Genomic DNA, 19,723 nt, shown 5'->3' with positions numbered 1-19,723 from the left:
ATAATCAAGCATGACTGGAATGAAGAGAAGTGAGAAGACATCCCCCAATCCAGCCAAAGGTGGGATGTCCATAATACATTACATGTTTTTATTTTTCAGTGTATCAATCAATTGTACTGATTTTTCTCCTCTTAAAAAACACTATTTGTTAAATGAGATAGTTAACTAGGTAGAAGGGTAAAGGATACTATGAATAATTACAATGATATAAGAAACATCAAAAAAATATTTTTAAAAATATTATATCATTAATGTTTTATATTTTGTCTAAGCTATTTGATGTCTATAGTTTACTATATTTTAAAATATTTCCACTTATAAATGGATCTAGGCATACCCAAATAGCAGTATTTGTAATTACATTAATATAACTTCACTAACAGAACTCTGGTTTGTTTTTTTGAGAAAGTTAATTTTCAAATGATAATTATGATGCTAAACAGTTCACTTAATGGCTGGAATCATGTTTTATCTTGGGAAATATAATTAAATTAAATTAAATTCACAAAGATAAAGTTGACAAATCACAGAAGTAGTAACAACTGAAACAAATATGGGTTTTAAAAAATCATATGAAATTTGTTAACCTACCAAACAAGCCTCAGTACTCCAATTCATCCATTCATATAAAAACCCCATAATTATAATGCAAGTAGAGTTTAGTTTATCAAATTGTTTTCATGCCCTAACTACAAATCATTCTTTTCTTCTAAAATGTTAGGAGCCAGATAAGAGACAAAGTAAAGCAGGTCACTATTAAGAAATAATTTATTTTGTACCTGAAAATGTTTAATCTTGGGGTCTTTTTTAGGGACTCTAAATTTTCAGAAAAATCTAATCTTTATAAATTAGTCTTAGAGAACTGTCTGAAGCTGAAAACTTAAGTGACTTGCCCATCTATGATCACAAAATCAATAATAGTATTATTAGGACTTGAATCCAAGTCTTACAGTCTGCAGGTCCAAGACTATCAATTAGATCCTAATGCTTCTCAAAAAATAAGGTATTTAAAAATATGCAAAATTTTAAATTAGTCCATAAATTTCAAAATAATCTAAGATTACAACTAACATTTATATAATATTACACAATCTACAAAGCATTTTCCTCACCCTGAAAATAAAGGAGTACAAAATTTTAGGTTCATTTGGACCCAGGAACTGAGGCCCAGGAATGATTACTAATCAAAGCAAAACTCCTACCTGAATGAAGGCAATCAAAACCAAAGAGGTCACAAATGCTGATCTTATGAAATTGTGCCCTATTGTTTTGTACTACATGCTTTTATTGTATTCACTTGGATAAGGAAACTGAGGTTTAGCATGGTGAACTAATCTGCTCATAAACAACTATTAATTAAGTAGCTATACTAAACTACTGAGCTGTCTCTAATCCAGTCTAAGCCTTTCCCAAAATTAAACTAAATTATTATTGTATTGATCCCAACATTTGTTAAGCATCTATATGCAAAAGTGACTTTTACTTCCTAGCTAAGCCTCTCCAATACTAAAAGCCAAATTAAGGTGGAACTAGAGGCAGAAAAAAAATTCTAATATAACTTTTCAACATTATCTATACCTTTCGTCTTACCCAGCAGAAGTCTTCTGAAACACCACACAAATGAAAGTAAATCTTGGCTCTTACCTACTCATAGTTTCTACTCCAGTACAATTCTATATGCAGGAAAATGGCATTTCAAAGTGACTGGAGCAAAAGTGCTGCCTCTTTCTGAGATGACTGTGAAAACACTGGCAGAGACAGCTTCAAGTGTTCCCAAGCTCTTTACAATTTGAGTAGAAAGGTACATTAGGAGAAATTGTGGGTGTCTATTTTCAAATGCAGACATGGTAAAATGGACAGCTATATGGAAGAAGTTACTAAAATGGGCAATATCCTTTGACCTAGCAATACTTGTAGGCCCATACACCAAAGAGATCAAAGGACAAAACTATTTATAGCAGCTCTTTTGTAGTGGCAGAGAAATAGAAGAGGAAGGGTGGATATGTATGGGGTGGACACCATTTGGGGAATGGCTAAACAAAATATGGTATATGAAAGCAATGTAACATTATTATGCCAAAAGAAATTAAGTCTGAAAGACTTAAGCTGATAAAGACAATGACCAACAATGATTCCAAAAAACTGATGATAAAATGTTAATCTCTTGACATTAAGGTGATAAGACTAATATGCAGAATTAAACATTGATTCTAATCACACATAGGTTGAAGATTTGGTTTCTGTGACTATGCACATGTCATATGTGTTACAGCATAGTGGGGCGGGGTAGGAGACTGACAGACATCAAGACAAGGTGGGAAGGAGAGAAAATCAATGCTAATTAAAATAAAGAATGTAATGTAAAAGGGATAGATGGGTAAAAGCAAAAGGGAGTAAAATATAAATAATAAAAAGGAGAGAAGCATTTACATAGAAATTACACAAACTATTTTTTTTTTTAGTTAATATGTACCATGATGGTTCCCTGAAAGTACAAAGAAGAGGTCAAGGACAACTTTGCAAAAGCATCTTCATGTCAGGGACAATGATCTCAAAAATAATAATATCCTCTTACCTAACACAAAGTCCACTATCAATTTTTATTATTTATATTCACATCTGAATTAATTTCAAAAATTCTTGAAGTAATACATTACTTTACACACAGTAAGGGAAAAGACAGCAGTAACTATTAGACTAAAGACAAATTACAAATCTGTACCAGAAAATTGTGGCTTCCAATTTATTATATTTATTAGGTAATATAAAGTCAAATTATTAGTGCTCAAGAATAGGAAACTGTCAAGCTGATTTGTTAAGAACTTAAAAATTAAGACCTTTCCACTAAAGGCAAAAAAACAAGAATGACAATGAATTGCAAAGACAAACTGGTCACCACAACTGACCCAAGTCAATATGAATACTAAGCAGTATTTAGAAGCAACTGAGTAAGTTTTGAAAAAATTAGAAGGGCTTTAAAAATGAACTTCAGTGTTTGAAATAACCTTCAACCTCTAGGATCATCTTCATTAGCTAACTCTATACTAAGCAAAGGAGTAACTAGCTTACAACAATGAATAACTGTTCTTATAGCTTGGCACCAAGATATTCACATGCATTTTATATATATATATGTATATATATATATATATACACACACACACACACACACATATATATGCACACACAGATATATGCTTTGCAAAACAATAAATTTTTTCAAAGTTCCTAGGGCTAAAATCAATTTAATGGAACCTGGGTTTATAAAAAGCTGGGTACCTATTAACTATTTCTCTCTAGAGGAAAAAACATTTGGGGGAATTTTTCTTCTAAGAGACAAATTTAAACAAATATATTTTCTAAAAATTTAAGTTGTCTTTTTTTTTTAAACAAATGTATCTTAGGTAATATTAAGGCCTTCAATGAAATGTAAGTATAATGTATATATGGATATGATTTGGGATATAGGCTTTAAAAGATTGCTCTATGGCAAAAATGAGTAATATGGAAATGGGTATCAAGTGATAACATTTGTACAACCTAGTGAAACAGTTGGCTCTGGGAAGGAGGAGGGAAGAGAGGAGGGAAAGAAAATGAATCATGTAAACATGAAAAAATATTTAAAAATTTAAAGAGGGAAGAAAAGAAATGAAAGTATACAATCAATGATTTCCAATAATCAACATAAAGAGAATTAGAAAACAGAGATACATCAGACTGAACATCCATGAAACATATGAGTCAAAGACCAGTGAGGAAGTAAGCTGTTTTACAAGTTTCTTTAGAATTTTTCAAAGTACCTCGATTAATTTTAAGAATTTTGTATTTTTAAAAGCCATAATACTTAAGTCATTTAAAATTTTTAAATAGATTAATAAATGAAATATATGTGCACTGATTTAATTTTAATTTTTTAAAAAGGAAATAAACTTATCTATAAAAGAAAAGTACAAATATTTTGTCAAATTTAGTTAGTATATTAATTAATTTTAAAAGCCTTTATTAAATTGAACTTAAGTCCTTACTATGTGCTAGGAACTGTGCTAAGTAATTTACAAATCTCTTTTGATCTTCACAATGACTCTGTGAAGTAGGTACTATTATTATCCCCATTTTATATCTGAGGAAACTGAGGAAAACCAAACACAGCTGGTATCTGAGGCCACATTTGAACTCAGGTATTCCTGAATCCAGACCCAGCACTCTAGTTGCTGAATCACCTTGCTTATTCCAAGAGATATAAAAGTAAACACTAATAAAAACAATCAATACAGTATTTTAAATTATCAATTAAAAAATGAGAAAAGTAATATGTGAATGGCCCTTCCAATACAAATGCTTCAAAATTAATTGTTCAGAACTGGTTTTTAAAAAACATCTCACAACTTCCTCTAGAAAAAGTAGGTTATACTATATAAATACTGTTAATTATAATTGTAGTTTCCTTCAGGACAAAATTTATGTGAAATCAATAATAACCATATCAAGATCGAGTTTTAGATGATGCCATTATGCACCAATAAACATTTAACAAATGATTACTAAACACAAAATAAAGTACTGGGCATGAGAAATAGACCATAAAACAAACAAAAAAGTCCCTGGCCTAATGAAACTTTTATTCTAGTAATATGATGGACAATTGTAACAATCCAAGGTTAATAAAGATCAAATGTTTCCCCAAAAGGAAAACACTTTGTGCTCTGGTGATATTTTTAACAGGACTATTTTGTTACTGAATGTTAGTTGGGATTCAAGATGACTGTGAAGGTCATCAAAGAGATGAAATAGTTCCCAGGAAGAGATACAGAATATTAGATTGGCCTCTGGGGGAAGAGGGAGGATCAAGGGAAGAAGGTAGGATTGATAGTAGGGGGAGAGAACATCTTCAGAAATCTATTATTGAATTAAATAGATTTGGAGAGTACCTAAGTATATACAAATTTCAGGCCTCTGTTCTGGCATCTGGCTAACAAGTAGCTCTTCCTAGAGAATGCTTTCAGCCCTCTATAATAGTACCATGTGACAACCAGCACGAAGGCCCTTATCCTTCATTTAGCTGGTCAAAACTTTCACTGAGCTATTCTTCTAATAGGATGCTTGCCAAACCACACATACATTTCAGACAATGTTGGAAGCAAGAAGAATTTAGAAGCATCAGATCCAAGCAAACATCTTTTACATTTGAAAAGTTAAAATGGGGTCTCTGTACACTCAGAACTAAGATGTGCACAGATTATTTAAAACGTCTGCAGTCTGTCCACCCAGTATGCATCAAATATTCATTAATTCACCCCAAATAAATAAATACATCTGTTATTAATGCCACCCATATGATTGCCTAAGAATTTTATTAATCATTCACTGTTTTTCATTAAAATATCCCCACACAAATTCTCATGTACCTAGGTAATTAGTCATCCCATTCAACAGGCATCATAAATAGTCTTTCCCCTGTAACATTAGTGGACTTTCAAAACAGTTTTAGAAAAAGGACTTTATTTTGCTCCTGGATAATTCTCCTTTAAAGTGTTAATGAGTTCTGACAAATAATCCACTTGCCAAGTAGCAAGCAATATGGACAGCAAGTTATGCTCCACTTATATTTTGCAGGACAAGAGAAGGGAATTTTCTATCTCAAATTCCATTTTAAAAAAGTTTTGAAAAAATACCAGAAGTGAAAGAGTTTTTTGTAGTTGTTTCCAAGTTGGACCCATCTCAAGACATAAATATTATGTGTTATGTAAATATTGCAAGAGATTCATACTGAGCTTTTTCAAAGCAAATAACTCAAGATATCCCTGCAAATCTATTTCATTTTAGCTACTGGTGTTAAAGCTACAAACTTATTTCTGCCAATTATGAAAGCATGAGTTGGTAGGATGAAATGAAAATTTCACTTTAAGTTGGTCATTAAAAATGCCATTTGAGATCTGTTCCTTCACTCAGTTCAATTCTGAAATTCCACCGAAGGAACACAGGAAACAAGGAGTTTACTTACCATGGAGAGCTCTCACTTTACAGAATACCAAGGTAACTATGTTTCAGGTAAAATGGACCATTTTGATTACATATAATTCATATTTCTGCACAAATAAACAAGAAAAACAGAAAAGCGAGAATCCTTACACCAAATTTTTCTAATAAGAGTATCACTTTTAAGAAACACAGGAAACAGATTCAAACAGGCAGCTCTTATAGGAAGAAATAGCTACAACCATATAAAAATATGAGGGGAGGAAAAGGGTAAAAGAGGATAAGAATGTTAAGTAAAGCAAGTACACAGCAAAACCAACCAATACACTGCAAAAGTCAGAAAACACAAATCCAAAGACTCTCATCTCTGCAGAGTGGGGAAGGGGGTGGGGAGTGAGTTTTCATTTCTCTCCTATGGGTCCATGCTTGCTTTTTATATTTCTGCAACATCGATTTTTTATGGTTTTGTGGTTAATCTGTCATTTACACTGTTGTTATAATAATGTTTTCTAGGCTCTTCTTGACTCTGTATCAGATCATGTAAATCTTTGCCTTCTTCTTTGTATTCAACATGTTTATCATTCCAACTCTTTCAGAAATCATCCTGTCCATCATTCCTTATAGCACAATAGTATTCCATTACCATCATATACCACAATTTGCTTACCCATTCCTCAAACCCTGAACATATACTTCAATCACTATATTTATATGACTTGATGAGTAAATGACTACTTCTTTACTACCACAAATACTAGAACACTGCTCCAAATATGGCAATGTACATATTGTTTTTCTTATAAATGATTTCCTTTTAGTATAATCCTAGTAGAGGAATCTTTGGATCAAAGATACAGATAGTTCAATCACTATGTGTACATAATTCTAAATTGCTTTCCAAAATAGAGTACTGATTTACAATGCCAAAAAAAATGCACTAGTGTGCCCATCTTTCCACTGCCCCTCCAGCACCGATCATCTTGTCATCTCTTTGCTGGGTCATTTTGGCTTGTATTTCTCTTATGTCAAAATAAATGTTGGCTAGTTATAAAATAAAATATTTAGATGGAAAAAGTTACAATATAGGTTCAAAATTGTTTAACTCATCAATCAGGTTAAAACTATTTGGATACTTTTGATAGAGGTAATCAAAAGTATCATCTAAGATGAAGTGAAGCTCAAATGTGAACTTCCCTTTAGGGCCAGGCACAAGTATGCTAAAGAGACTCTCATTATAAATATAAACTATTTATTGAAATATAAGGATAAATAAAGGATTTCTAATTATAAGTGAATCTAAATCCACCCAAACTCCCAGGTTCCACAGGGAAACACTTCTGTGTTTTTCACAGGCTACACTAATCCTCCCTGATCTGACTAACCCAAATCTATACTATTTAAATAAAAACTACCACTAATATCCTTATAAATCTTAACTTCGCCTTCAAATTATAAAATAGCAAAGGCTAACTGGTAACGTTGAGTCTCAACAAGAATCAAGTTAGGACTGAGTCTTTTTCTTTGATCTTCTCAGAGTTAAGTAATCTAATAAAAACACAATGAATATTCAAGTGTTTCCCAAGTAGGGAAAGAAAACACTGAGCTCCTTCAGAACTTTCCCTCAGACAGAGAGGCAAAGATGTTACCTCCTCCAGCCCTGAGACAGTCTCTGAGAGTGTCTCTGCCAACTGCCATAGAGCAACTCCCAACTGCCAGAGAGAGTAACTGACATAGAAAAATGGTTATAACTGCCAGCAGTTGAAATTAACCTACTCTCTCAGCTCTACTTCAAACTCCAGTTCTTTTTCAAGCAGCCACTTATCTCTAAACTAATAAAACAATACTTAATTTCTAATGTCATCCTTACCCTTATAAGTTATTTGAAGCATGCTTTCTTATTAATAATTTGCAGTTATTCTTTTGAGAACTTTGTTCACATCCTTTGATGACTTAACTGGGGAATTGATTTTGATCTTATCTGTTAAGATTTCTATGTATCTTGGCTACCACCAATGATTTCATAATTATTAATCTAGTATTCTCAGGCCTCATCCTTCTTCACTTGATACAGACCACTTTCTCTTAATGGATAATGCTCTCCTGTGCTTTTTGTGGTAGCAAAGAATTGGAAACTAAAGGAATATCCCTAAATTGGGGAATGACTGAACAAATTGTAGCATATAATGGTGATGGAATACTATTGTGCTATAAGGAATGAACAGGATGATTTCAGAAAGAGTTGGAAAGATCAATGTGAACTAATGCAGAGTGAAATAAGCAGAACCAGGAGAACATTAAACACAGTAACTGAAATATTGAGGGATGATTAAATATGATAGACTTTGCTACTAACAGCAATATAACAATACAGGACAATTCTAAGGGACTTAAGAAAAAGAATTCATCCATTTCTAGAGAAAGAACTGTTGGAGTAGAAGTACAGATTAAAACATTAATTTATCACTTGTTTATTTGAGTATTGAGATAAAGGGATTTTCTTAATCTCTCCCTCTGTCTCCTTAAGAGGCTAGAGAGCAGGATTTCTAAGTAGATCAGAACTGACAGGAGTCAGTGAGCAAGAGCTGAAGATTCCATTACCAGGGAGACCAGAACTGGGGAGAGGAAGCAGTCAGCCCTCTAAACAGGAAATTAGAGAGGACACTTGGTCACTGAGGAGATTAAAGGAAGCAGTGGGTGACAGTTGGGGGTCTTTTGCCTTTGGGATCTGTAGAGAGCAGGAGGTCTGTCTGAGGCAAGGATCTACTGGCAGTTTACTGACAGTTGGGATGCTATAGAAAACTGACTGAAGGAGTGAGTATTCGAATGGTGGCTGTCTATTATTTTAGGTAGTTAGGTAGTTAGTGAATAATTTATAGATAGAGTAGGTTAGATTAGGTCTGGTGTGCCAGGCAGAAGAACCTGTCCTGATAAGATAGAGATAATTTTAGGTAGTTATTAGGATTTCAGATGTATTTGTAGGGTAAAAGACTTATAATCTATTCTTTTTCTCATCTATCTATCTGTATTTTTTCTTAAATTAAACAAAGTTTTTGTTAAACTGCTCTCCTCACTTAATCAAACTCTTTAATTTAACCCTTATTGTATATGATTTGGCGTTTTGGTTTTATAAGATTATTCACTTACAAAAATGAATAATACGGAAATATTTTAAGTGATAATACATATACAATCCAGACTGATTCGATGAGGTGACAGAAACAGCAAAACTAAAGAGTATCATTTTTTAATTTAAAAAAAAAAAACTTTGAATGACTTTAGAAATTATCATCAATGTAATAGCAAACCATAATTCAAGAGAATTAAGAATAAAGCACTTTATACACCTCCTGCCAGAGAAGAGATGGGACTTAAAATATAGAGTAAAGCCTACATTTTTAGGAATGGACACTAAAGAAATTTATTTTGCTGAACCAAAATAGTTTCTTATGGTTTTGTCTTTTTTAGTTTTGCTTTTTTAAAAAAAATTAATTTAGAGACAAGGATCAGAGGGAAATAATACTTGTTTTAAAAGTTTCACTTCCTTAAAACATACAGCACTCATGAAATTAATGTATGTTTTTTTGTTTTTGTCTCATTTTATTCCATTCCCAAGGAAAACCTCTTCTGTAATAATGGACAGTCAAGTCTAATCCCAATAAATTTGTGACATTTCTTCAAAGTCTAAAAGCCTGTGAAAGAAAATCAGATACTGCTATAAGTTATCTCTACCTACTCAAAGTATACCAGAATTTATCTCTGTTCCTCAATGCCAAGTGGGAAAAGCATGGGGTAAAAGTCCTATAGTCTTCCTTAAGGATAGGAGTGAAGAAAGAAATCAATCACTACCTACATTGACAAGGTTGGTGTCATGGAACTATAATCAAACTGGCCAGAATTATACAAGATAGACAGGACACGCTTTAACTCAAAGAAAATTAAGCATACAGTTTAATTTATCATTAACCAGAGCTATGTGAAAACATTAGAAAACTGTTAACAGAGTTTGGGGAAAGTCATACAAATTATAAATGTAATGCTGGTTCAATAATAAGTAGCTGTATTTCCTTCCTTACTTGTTTCTACATATTACTAAGTAACGAAGCAAACCCATCTAACTTTTAATATTTAACCAAAACTCAACTAATACAAGAAGAAAATAACATATTTAGTGGTAAAAAGGATTTCCCTGTCAAGATTTATAATTTCCGCATTTGTGCAATAAGACATAATAAGACATAAGACAGTCTGACAACCAAGCTTTAATATATGTATGTTTCACAGACATATATAATCCAGCTCACATTTTGCAAGAAATATTCCATTCAGGCATATCCCAATAACTCCCAATCATGGATAATTCTCAACCTTGTATGGCAATAATTTTTATTTTTAGATAATTTTAAGAAGTTTTTCCTGAAATTATGGATTAAGTGATCGTTCATTTGTGCCCTTACAACCAAAGACTATCCTTGAACATATACTTGAACAAATACTTGAACATAGCTACCACAACCCACCCTGGATCTTTGTTCCTCCACGCAAAATAAATAAATACCACCTAGTTGCTCCAAATAATCTTTATGGCATGGACTAAAGGGTTTTCACCATTTTAGTTGTTTTAACAATGTCCTTCCTAAACTTTTTAACACAATACTATGAGTTCTGATAAAGGCAAATTACACAAGGGCTTACTCTTCCCTCTCAAGGCAACTCCAAAAACTCCATTAGTTTTTTTGACTCCTACATTAAATGGTTGACATTAGGTTACAGGCCACTAAAACATCCAGATATTTTTCAATATAAAGCCTTCCATCATCTTTTACTTGTGAATCTTAAGTTTTTACATTTCAATATATTGAATTTTTATCTTTGTGGTTCAGTTCAAGGCTGTCAAGTCCCCTTTGTATCCCAACTATCATCCAATGTGTACATTATGCCTTTAGTCGCATTACTGATTATAACATTAAACAACAAAGGGCTAAAAACAGATACTATTATAGTTTGTCACACTGACAATCATCAAAAAAAATTTTTTTAGTCTGATCATTTAAACAGGTTTGAATTTATATAATTCTCTGAGCTTGGTTAAAAAAAAAAAGAACAAGTTTAATCCTATATTCCAGAAAAGAAAAAGAAAACAAATGCTAATCTGGCATGATCTGTTTTTGATGAATCCATCTTGACACTCTGTAATCACTACTTCCCTTTCAAAATGTTAACTAACTATGTATTTGATGATTTCATCTAAAATTGTCTCAGGAATAGAAGTCAAGGACATTGACCTTATAATGTAAAGACTGGTTTTCTTTCTTTTCTTTAACACCCAGAGTATATCTGTCCTTGATTAATCTTATGGGTTGCTCTACTGCTGTCTACAATCTTTCAAATATTTAGTAATGGCTCAGGAATACTATCTAGAATTTCTCACTACTCTATGAGGTAGGGTCTACTGTTTTTCCCATTTTACAACAGAGGAAACTAAGGATGAGAGAAATTAAATTTGACTTCATTGGATTATATTTTTAATAAGAGTTTGAGGCAGAATTCAATTCTGAGTTTTCCCGATTCCAAATCCAATGTTCAAAATACAAGAAAATTATAAATAAGGCAGTAAATATGAAAAGGAGAGATGATTGTGGAAAAGAAACATATGGAGATATCTGCAATAGGGAAAAAAAATCACCAAAGATTAAAAAGATGTGTTGCTGGGGCAGCTAAATTCAATGGATTAAAAACTAGACCTAAAGACAGGAGGTCCTGGATCCAAATGTGACCTCAGACACTTTGTTTGTGTGACCAAAGGGAAATAACAATTCCCATTGCCTAAGCCTTACCACTCTTCTGCCTGGAAACCAATACACAGTACTAATTCTAAGACAGAAGATATGGGCTTAAAAAATTTTAAAGGATATTTTGTACATTTTGAAAAGGCTATCAATTGATGGATGAATTATGCTAGCCTCTACTCCTTAATCTACTTAATGACTTAAATGACAGTTTTATTAAAACTTCCATTAATAACAAAGATTCTAAACTTAAAGAGATGAAAGTCAACCAATAATAAAATATGGGGGCAGCTGTGTAGCTCAGTGGATTGAGAGACAGGCCTAGAAACTGGGAGGTCCTAGGTTCAAATCTGGCCTCAGACACTTCCCAGCTGTATGACCCTGGGCAAGTCATTTGACCCCCATTACCTATCCCTTACCACTCTTCTGTCTTGAAATCAATATTGATTCCAAGACGGAAAATTTGGGTTTAAAATTAAACAAATAAATTAATAAATTAACAAACAAATAAATAAATCAATATGAAATGTACTGACAATCTTGAAAATATTACCAATCAAATGCAATGCAACTTAGAAAATAAGTAAAAAGCTGAATGCAATATGTTCTGAAAGTAATACCAGTAATACCAAGTGAAGGTGGTATCTTCTCAAACATTTAAAACAAAGATAATTATAATTACAATGCAGAACAATATCACGAATCAGCAATACAAAGTTACATTAATTTTCAATTTTACATACTGAAGAATTATTTCCATAACATCTAGTAGGTAAATACTATTACTAACAAAATGAAAAATTTATAAAATATAAAATTCTAAAACATCAGTTTATTTTTGTAATTATATATACTTGTGTATGTAATTGAATATACACATATATACACAGATGCATATACACATGACATATAACATAAATTGAATGTTATCATTCTTCTATTTCTCTATAGGATATAGAAAGGATTCTATACCCCAATGAGCCTGGTTAATCTTCCCTTACTGAGCCAATTGCAACAAGATTAAGGTTTACCTGTCACCACCCTCATCCTCCCCTCTACTACAATATTTCTTCACCCTCCACTTGCGCCTCTTTATGTGATATAAATTCCCCTATTTTACTTCTCGCTTCCCATTTCTCTTAGTGCAATACTTTTTCACCCCTAGATTTTTTTTTTTGCTTATCATCCTAAACACTTTACTACCATACCAGGTCTATATATACTCCTTCTAACTACTATGATAATAATAAAAAAATTTAAGAGTTACAAATATTATCTTTCCATATAGGAATGTGAACCATTTGACTTTATTGAAGTGCTTAAATTCTTTTCTCTCTTATTTACCTTTTTTATGCTTTTCTTGAATTTTGTATTTAGACATCAAATTTTGTTTTAAGTATAGTCTTGTCTTCAGAAATGCTTGGAAATCTTTTATTTTACTAAATGACCAAATATTCCCCCTAAAAAAAAATAATCAGTTTTGATAGGTAGATGATTCTTGGTTTTAAACCCAATCCCCTTGCCTTCCAGAATATTATATTCCAACCTTTCCAGTTCTTCAATGGAAGCTGCCAGATCCTATGTAATCATGACTAACACTAAATGATATTTGAATTGTTTCTTTCTCTCTGCTTGAAGTATTTTTTTCTTGGCATGGAAGCTCTTAAACTTGGCTATAACATTCCTAGGAGTTGTCATTTTGGGATTTAATGCAAGTGATATATAGATTCTTTCAAGTTCTATTTTAACTTCTTGTTCAAGAATATCAGGTAAGCATTCTTTGATAATTTCTTATAATGTCTAGGCTTTGGGGTGGGGAGGAGATCATGATTTTCAGGTAGTCACCAGATTGTTAAATTATCTCTACTGCATCTATTTTCAAGGTCAGTTGTTTTTTCAATCAAATATTTCAAAATTCCTTCTATCATTTGGTTTGTTTTTTTGATATATCATAATGGCATTAGCTTCTTTGCCCAATACTAATTTTTAATTTTTCTTAAACCCTTACCTTCACCTTCCATCTTAGAATCAATACTGTGTATTAGTTCTAGAGCAGAAGAGTGGTAATGGTTAGGCAATGGGGGTTAAGTGACTTACTCAGGTTAGCACAGCTAGGAAGTATTTTAGGCCAGATTTGAATCTAGGACCTCCCGTCCCTGCGCCTGGTTCTCCATCCATTGAACTATCCAGCTGCCCACCAATACTAATTTTTAAAAGCTGAATTTCTTCTTCTTTTTTTTTTTAAATATATTTTATTTGATCATTTCCAAGCATTATTCGTTAAAGACATAGATCATTTTCTTTTCCTCCCCCCACCCGCTGAATTTCTTCTATGACATTCTGATCTTCCTTTTCCATTTGGTCTATTCTACTTTTCATGGAACTCTTTCCTTCTTTGGGTTTTTTTTTTTGCCTCTTTTTCTAGTAGGTGAGTTCTATTTTTTAAAGAACCCTTTTAATTGAATTTTTATGCCTTTTTTTTCCAGTTGACCAATTTTACTTTTTAAGCTGTTATTTTCTTTTTGCATTACTTTCATTTCTTTCCCCCATTTTCTTTCCACCTGACCTGTCTTATTTGATTTTTTAATTCCTTTTTGAGTTCTTCCAGCATCTGAGTCCAATTCTCATTTTTCTTTGAAGTTTTGCATGTGGTTTTTTTGGATCTCACAGCCCCCTATTAACTCTGTGCCTTGCTCTTTTTGTCTCCACAGAAATTTTCTAGGGTTAGGTATTTCTTTTGCTGTTCATTCATCTTCCAAACCGCCCCCCCACCCACCCGCCCTTATTGCCTGTGGACTGGGAGTTCTAAAAGCATATGATTCTATCTTCTCTTGTGGATGGTTTGCAAGATTCAGCATGACAGAGCAATTCTGCCTTGGGGCTAAGGCCTTTACCGTCATGAAGGCTTGAAAGGGACAAGTGCTATGGACACCCAGACCTGACTATGGGCTAGTGCCAGGACCTTTGACTTCAAGGGATGGGTGTGAAGTGTGCTGTGGTTGGTATAGACAGGGTCCTGGGATCTTGAAATTGGCCTATGTCCAAGCTCAGAACTTGGCACAGTAAGGGGGTGGGAGATGGGTGCCAGAATTAGCATGCCTCTGTGTGCAATTTTACTTTTGGTTTCCCCTTATCTAGAGAAAATCAACTCTCTCTGCCTACCTTTCAAATTGCATTCAGAAGAAGAGGTCCCTCAGTCCATCTTGCTATTGGTTTTTGATTCCTGTTGTTTTGAGACACTTCTTAAAAACTGGTATAGAAGGATTCTCAGAGTGGTTTCAGCTTTCACTACTACTAAGATGCCATCTTGGCTCACCCTCTGAATGTTATCACTAAAGGGTATTCTGAGACTATCCCTTAATAGGAAGACAACTTTTTATAATAGTCAAATTTTAGGATTAATAAATATCTAAAATATGGAATTCTCCTTGATTATAAATCATTTTATTCCCTAAAGCAAAGTTAGGGAAGAGTAGGACAGTATAAATAAAATTCTCTTTGCACTGTGGATTCACAAAATTAAGAGTTTGTGCAAACTGCAATCTATCACTTTGTTTAAGACCATTTCCTCTCTTCCATTTCCACACACTGAGTGGAAGGAGAAAGGTAATGGATTAAATATTTGTAAATTAGTGATAGAGATTTTTAATTTTTCTATTGTATGTGCAAATATGTTCTGTATTTTAAGAAGTGACTTGTGTGTATTTGTATTTTTTAATTTTCAAGATAGTATAAAAAAAACAAAATAAAGAAATAACCATACTCCAACAATCTCATTAAGATCATTATCATTACTTCTAAGTGACACACACATTCACATCCCCCACATCCTTCTAAAACTGAGAAACCTTAAGAATAAAAACAATTAATCAATGTGAGAGAGAGAGAGAGAGAGAGAGAGAGAGAGAGACACAGACTGCTAAATCTAGGCTGGCTACCACCTGAATGCAAAAAAAAAAAGGGGGGGGGAAGATCTTCAGAAACAAAATAGTCAAGAGGAGTATTTATCCTTCATGTTTTCCCCTAAATATTTATATTCAGTCTAACTTCCTCAAAAATTACTTCTTTAATTTTTATTTTGTAAAAGGCATTAATTATTATATAGTAATTATCTGCTACAGAGTAATTATTCTTACTTATGCAGATGGCATATTTAGAGACTAAAAAGGCTACACTAGGAACTAGTATACATGATGTTACAGAAAGATGTTTGAAGTCACAATGAAGAACAAAGAAATCTGTTAATCATTTAGCAGGATGGATCAATCTTGTCACATATCTAAAACAAAATTAACTATATATATATATATAGGCTACTTTGATGGAGATAAAGATAAGAAAGGTTGGGAAAGGATTTCTGTAAAAGACAGGGTTTTAATTGAGACTTAAAGGAAACCAGGAGTTAGTATTAGTAAGTGGAGTTAAGAAGGAAAAGTATTCTAGAAATGGGAACAGACAAAGAGAATGCCCAGAGTTGAAAGATGGAGCAACTTATTAATGTAATGTATAGGAAAAGGGAGAGTAGTAGAAATAACAAAGATATATGAAACAAGAAAACTGATCTGGGAAAATTATGGAAGAGAAGGGAGAGGAAAGGGCCAAAGATATATATGAAAGAGGTAAAACTTGAGGCAGATAGAAAAGGAAAAAGAGAGGGTGAAGACATTAAGAGAGAGATTAGGAGAAGTACAAAGGAAAGCAGGAGTTCAAACTCACATGGCCTCAAAATATTCATCATAGTAGATGAGATCATCAATCTAGAATAAAATGCTTAAGATGATCAGTAAAGATTCATGTTTATTCTCTATGGCAAAGGTTCTCAAAGTGTCTCCTGGGATCCCTAAGACCTTTTCAGGAAAAATCTGTGAAGTCAAAATAACTTTCATAATAATACTAGGATCTTTTCCTTTCTAATACAGTAAATAGAGATATAAAACACATAATCAAAAGCTATTGGGAATGGAGATAGAGGAAGTAGGGGGATATGATCTTTAATAATTCAAGAGTATCACAGAATCCTGAAACTAAAGTTTGGGAACTGCTCCTGTATGGAATTGTAAAAAATAAAATTAATCTCAAATAATAAATATTATATGTTAGGAGTTTCATTAATGATCATTAGAAATAAAAGAATAAAAAGAAATACAAAAATAAAAATCACATGCCCATGGTGAATGAGCCTGTTAAAAACCTCATGCTTACCATCCTTGCCAGGAAGCCAAAGAGCCCAGGACTCTCCATGTTACTGCCTAATATCCCCTGTCTACAGGAAGTACGTAACGATAGGAAGTCAGAGGGCTCCCAGAAAATGTAGTTCTTTTTTAGGGTAACAGATTTTCAATTATACAGAATACAGTAAAATTTTTTTTAAATATTTACAGTGTATTTCCTATAAAGAGTAATTAGTTTTTTATAATATGAATACATTGAAATTTTATTATAGCATGGTTTCATGTGTTTGTGTAATACAAAAACAAACATGTTTTTTGGTTAAATTAAACTATTAAAATAACGACTCAAGCAATCTTTATTAAAAAAAACTTCACTTAGTACTAATAACTAAAAATACAATAAAATTGTTCAGGGAAATATTACTTGAAAAAGGAATCTAAAAATGTCTGTGAATCAAGCACATCAATACATTTAAAACAGATAATCTGAATATTATTGCAAAGCTTTCAAATCTTGTCAACATCCATAGATCTACACTTGATTATCCTCAATAGACTGAGAAGCAAGCATCACTAGAAATAGTTCCATGAACACATCAAAAAATATCAAAGATAAAGCAAAATATAACCAGGGCTATGAGTTCAAAGAGAGTACATTCTGTTCTCTTAATTCATAACAAAATTCACATGCTCTCAAAAGTGGTAGTTAAGCTTAAAGATACAGATAAGATTAGGGAAAGAAAGTCATGTAAGAGGTTTGAAGAGCTTAGTAATAAGAGGAGTTTAGAATTTCAGGAGGTGAACCAGATGTTTCTATATGTTTCTATGGCAGAGGGTCCAGGAGACAGAAACCCGTAATGTCAAAGGCTACTCAGATCAAAGAGAATAAAAGGAGGAGTCATCAGCTACAGAACTGTCCATTATGTAGAAGGGATCAAGACACACTAAGCTTCAAGCAAAACTCAAATTGAAATCAGTTGAGGATATTGCAGTGAAAGAAGGAATGGGAAAGATGAGAAGACCACTTCCTCAAGCACTTTACATAGAAAAGGAAGCTTGGCAATCAGGCTAAATTCTGAGGTCAAGAGGATAACTGAAATGAATATTTTAGAATGTTTAAAAATGTTACTAAATATTTATTAATAGTTTTTAAGTCTTCTTATTTTATTTGCTAGTACTGCAAAACATAGTAAACTTCCTCTGTGTGTTCATTTCCTAATATGCTTTAATAGATAATTATTTCAAACGAAGCTATGTGGCTATCTTATTTGAGCATTTTTGAATAGATGTTATCGTGTTCTATTAGAATGTCTTGAAATAATCCCATCTAGACCTATAACCATTTGTCTAAAGTAAATTTCAGGTTTAGGTCCACTCCTGTAAAGTCTAATTTTGTTAGGTTAGGACAAAGGAGACTTTACTATGAAGATTTTTTTTACTAAAACATGCAGAAAAATCTAAATTTCCCTAACATTAGTTTCCCTGGTTTTCTTCAAGAATCAGTATAAAGTCACATTTTGCAAGAGACCTTTCCTGACTCAAATGCTTTCCTGATCTCTTCTGAAATCTCAATTTACTTTGTATATAACAAGTATGTTTAATATGGTATTTAAATTTTACTAGCTTAAAACTGCACCATAACTTGAGATTCCCTTTATTTCATTTCATTTTTTTTTAAAACTCATACCTTCCACCTTAGAAATCAAAACTGTGTATTTATTCCAAGGCAGAAGAATGGCAAGGTCTAGGCAACAGAGGTTAAGTGACTTGCCCAGGGTCACACCGCTAGGAAATGTCTGAGGTTATATTTGAACCTAGGATCTCCTAGTCTCTAGGCCTGGCTCTCAATCCACTGAGCCATACAGCTGTCTCTCCCTTATACAGGCTGTTTCTGTGTTCTGACAAATGCAGAAAGAGAAACAGACAGGAAGGCCTCTTTCAAGTAGCACCTCTGACATATCCCCATTACATAACTTTGGGTAAATCTTTTAACAAATGCTAAGACTCTATAGAAAAGATGCCAACCTACACTAGTTGAGGGGGTTTCCTCACTAAGTTAAGTTCCCTAAATACAGGAAAACATTAATCAAATCCTTTACTCTAGACCAACTTTATCCTCCCCCCCTTCAGAAAATGAATGCCTAAAGAGAAGGGATATTTTTGCCTTTCATTCTATCTCCAGCACTTAGCAAGGAACCTAGTGACCTAGTGACCAATTAAATGTGCCCACCTCCAAAAAAAGTTGGATAGACTGCTATTTTTAACACCATTATATTCTAAGTAATAAATTGACTAAAATTTCCATAGACTTTAGTTAGGTATATGCACCAAGAAAGTCAATGACAAGGGAGTATTTATATAGCAGTATTTTTTTTTGGTGGGACCAAATAATAAAAAATAAAGTTGATGCTCTTTGATTGGAGAATAACCAAATTATGGCACCTCAGTAAATTAGAATATTACTGTAAATAACAGAACATAATAAATGAAGCCTGGAAAGATTTATATGAACTGTTACAAATCAAAGTAAGTAGAACCAACAAAAAAATACACAAATGGCTAACAAGAAATGAAAACAACAATGTAATGCCTTAGAAACATCATGATGAAGATGGGAAAAGACATGAGAAGACAATTCTCCCTATTCCTTTACAGAAGTTAGAAAGGATGAGTAACAGATAGCCATTATTTTCTTTCTTCCTTTATCTTCGTGCATTAGCTCCTTGACTAGGATGAGAGGAGGGATACACTGCAAAATATAACAATTTGTGAATAGAGGATGTAAAAATC

The 19,723-nt window shown here is 32.8% G+C and overlaps 1 protein-coding gene and 1 long non-coding RNA gene across 2 annotated transcripts in view; one reads left to right on the top strand and one right to left on the bottom strand.

Moving 5' to 3' along the window:
* The window catches only part of EIF3H (eukaryotic translation initiation factor 3 subunit H), a 115,538-nt gene that overhangs the window by 20,970 nt on the left and 74,845 nt on the right, over positions 1–19,723 (bottom strand). The gene's annotated exons all lie outside the window — the stretch shown is intronic.
* LOC107651883 (uncharacterized) lies at positions 8,567–18,183 on the top strand. The gene is made up of 3 exons (XR_001629138.2): positions 8,567–8,787; positions 9,590–9,835; positions 17,766–18,183. It is a non-coding gene; the product is annotated as an uncharacterized LOC107651883 (long non-coding RNA).

Source organism: Monodelphis domestica, chromosome 3 (genome assembly GCF_027887165.1).
Source record: "Monodelphis domestica isolate mMonDom1 chromosome 3, mMonDom1.pri, whole genome shotgun sequence".
Lineage (NCBI taxonomy): Eukaryota > Metazoa > Chordata > Mammalia > Didelphimorphia > Didelphidae > Monodelphis > Monodelphis domestica.
Note: the sequence above shows the minus strand (reverse complement) of the source record. Positions and strands in the feature narration are given on the sequence as shown.